The 3,631-nt window shown below is 35.1% G+C and overlaps 1 non-coding gene across 1 annotated transcript; it reads right to left on the reverse strand.

The window, feature by feature from the left end:
- Positions 1-2,142: 2,142 nt before the first annotated feature.
- Positions 2,143-2,246, reverse strand: LOC131828378 (U6 spliceosomal RNA). The gene has a single exon (XR_009352394.1). It is a non-coding gene; the product is annotated as a U6 spliceosomal RNA (small nuclear RNA).
- Between the last annotated feature and the right edge of the window lie 1,385 nt (positions 2,247-3,631).

The following is a 3,631-nucleotide window of genomic DNA, read 5'->3' on the forward strand; positions in this document are numbered from 1 at the left end:
AACTCTAAAGTACTCATGAAAGAAATTGAAGAAGACACAAAGAAATGGAAAAATGTTCCATGCTCTTGTATTGGAAGAACAAATATTGTGAAAATGTCTATGCTACCTAAAGCAATCTACACATTTAATGCAATCCCTATCAAAATCCCATCCATCTTTTTTTCAAAGAAATGGGACAAATCATCCTAAAATATATATGGAACCACAAAAATACCTCGAATTGCTAGAGGAATATTGAAAAAGAAAGCCAAAGTTGTTGGCATCACAATTCCAGATTTCAAGCTCTATTACAAAGTTGTCATCATCAAGATAGTAGGGAACTGTCCCCAAAACAGACATAGATCAATGGAACAGAATAGAGAGCCCAGAAATACACCCTCAACTCTATGGTCAACTAATCTTCAACAAAGCAGGAAGGAATGTCCTATGGAAAAGAGACAGCCTCTTCAACAAATAGTGTTGGGAAAATTGAAGAGCCACATGCAGAAAAATGAAGTTGGACCATTTCCTTACACCATACATGAAAATAGACTGGAAATGGATGAAGAAGCATAATGTGAGAAAGGAATCCATCAAAATCCTTGAGGAGAGAACAGGTAGCAACCTCTTTGACCTCAGCAGCAGCAACTTCTTCCTAGGAACATCGCCAAAGGCAAGGGAAGCAAGGGCAAGAATGAACTATTGGGATTTCATCTGATCAAAAAGCTTTTGTTTGCACAGCAAAGGAAACAGTTAACAAAGCCAAAAGATGACTGTCAGAAGTTATCTGGGAGAAGATATTTGCAAATGACATACCAGATAAAAGGCCACTATCTATCCAAAATCTATAAAGAGTTTATCAAACTCAACACCCTAAGAACAAATAATCCAATGAAGAAATGCGCAGAGGACATGAACAGACATTTCTGCAAAGAATACATCCAAATGGCCAACAGACACATGAAAAAATGCTCCACATCACTCGGCATCAGGGAAATAAAAATCAAAACCAGAATGAGATACCACGTCACACCTTTCAGAATGGCTAAAATGAACAAGTCAGTCAATGACAGATGCTGGCAAGGATGTGGAGAAAGGGCAACCCTCCTACACTGTACGTGGGAATGCAAGCTGGTGCAACCACTCTGGAAAACAGCGTGGAGGTGCCTCAAAAAGGTGAAAATAGAACTAGCCTATGACCCAGTGATTGTAGTACTGGGTATATACCCTAAAGATACAAACGTGGCATTCTGAAGGGGCACATGCACTCAAATGTTTATAGCAGCAATGTCCACAATAGTTAAACTATGGAAAGAACCTAAATGTCCTTCAACAGATGAATCTATAAATAAGATGTGGTATATATGTACAATGGGATACTATGCAGCCATCAAAGGAAATGAAATCCTGCTATTTGTGATGACGTGGATGGAACTAGAGGGTATTATGCTTGGCGAAATAAATCAATCTGAGAAAGACAACTATCATATGATCTCCCTGATATGATGAAGTGGAGATGCAACATAGGCGGTTTCAGGCGTACGAAAAGAAAAATAAAAGAAGATGGGATTGGGAGGGAGACAAACCATAAAAGACTGAATCTCACAAAACAGACTGAGGGTTGCTGGGGGGAGGTGTGTTGGGAGAGGATGGTGGGGGTATGGACATTGGGGAGGGCAGGTGCTATGGTGAGTGATGGTGAGTGCTGTGAAATGGGTAAACCTGGAGATTCACAGACCTGTGCCCCTAGGGATAAAAACACATTATATGTTTATAAAAAATTTTTAAAAAATAGTTTTAAAAATCCATTAAAGAAAAAGCACATATTGCAAGCCCAGAGCTAATCTCATATTCAATCAAAAAAAATTGAAAATTTTCCCCTTAAAGATCAGAACAAAGACAAGTGTGTCCACTTTCACTACTCTCATTTGACATAGTACTGGATGTCCTAGCCAGAGAAACAAGGAACACAAAGAAATAAAAGACTCAAAAAAAAAAAAAAGGAAGAAGTAAAATTTTCTTTTTTTTAATAACATGAACTTACATGTAAAAGAATCCTAAAAAATTCACAAAAAATTTTGAATAAACAAATTTAGTAAAGCTGCCAAATACAAGATCAATATATAAAAGACAAGAATTTTGTTTTGTTTCGTTTTTTTTTTTTCCAATATGGAATGCTTCCCAGTTTTTCATGTCATCCTTGTTCAGTGATCAAGCTAATCTCTGCATCATTCCAATTTTAGTATATGTGCTGCCAAAGTAAGCACAAGACGAGCATTTTAACACTCTAATGATGAACTATCTGAAAAAATAAAGAGAACAATCTAATTCACAACAGCATCAAAACTAATGAAATACTTAGGATAAGATTTAACTAAGAAGATGAAAGATATGTACCCCATAAACTATGACATTGATAAAGAAATTGAAGGAGACATAAATGGAAAGATAGCTCATATTTATGAATGGTAAGAATTAACATTGTTAAAATGTCCATACTACCAAAAACCATCTGTAAATTCAATTCCTATCAAAAATCCAATGTTAGGGGTGCCTGGGTGGCTCAGTGGGTTAAGTCACTGCCTTCGGCTCAGGTCATGATCCCAGGGTCCTGGGATCGAGCCCTGCATCAGGCTCTCTGCTCAGCAGGAAGCTGCTACCTCTTCTCTCTCTGCCTGCCTCTCTGCCTGCTTGTCATCTCTCTCTGTCAAATAAATAAATAAAAAATCTTTTAATAAATCCAATATTATTTTTTTACAGAAGTAAGTAAAGAATCCTAGAATTTATATGAGACCATAAAAGACAAATAATTAAAGCAGTTCTGAGAAAGAATGAAGAAGTGAAATTACACTTCTTGATTTGAAACAATACTACAAAGCCCTCATGCTCAAAACAATAAAGTATACTGGTATAAAAACAGACCAATAAACAAGTAGAACAGATTTGAGAGTCCAGAAATAAATCCTTTCATACAGTCACCTAATATTTGACAGGGGCCAACATATATAATGGGTAAAGATAGTCTGTTCAATAAATGATATTTAAAACTGAATAGTCACATAAACCAGCATGAAACTGGAAGCTTATATCACTCATAAATCTTAACTTGAAATAGATCAAAGACTTAAATGTGATGCATGAAACTAAATTTCCTAAAGGAAAACATAGGAAAAATTCTCCTTGACATTGGTCTTGCCAATAGTTTTTGGATACCAGGCCAAAAACACAAGCAAAAGAAGCAAAAATAAATAAATGGTATTACATTAACTAAAGTTTCTGCATTGCCAAAAAAAAAAAAAAAGAGAGAGAGAGAGAGAATGAAAACACAATCCACAGAATAGAAGAAAATACTTACAAATCTTATATCTGAAAAGAGGTTAATAATCAAGAGATACAAATAGAAAAAAATATATCATTAAAAAATAGCAAAAGGATCTCAATAGACTTTTTTTTTCAAAAAAGTTATATAAATGACCAACAGGAGCATTAAAAAGTGCTCAATGTAAAAACTCAGGGCAAATTCATTATGTTGTTGTTTACCTCTGAAAAACACAATATTACTACCTATTAGAATATATACTACCAAAAAATTAAAACTAACAAATTTTGGTAAATATTGGGGAAAATGGGGAACTTATGCACTGTGATAGGG

Source organism: Mustela lutreola, chromosome 3, assembly GCF_030435805.1.
Source record: "Mustela lutreola isolate mMusLut2 chromosome 3, mMusLut2.pri, whole genome shotgun sequence".
Lineage (NCBI taxonomy): Eukaryota > Metazoa > Chordata > Mammalia > Carnivora > Mustelidae > Mustela > Mustela lutreola.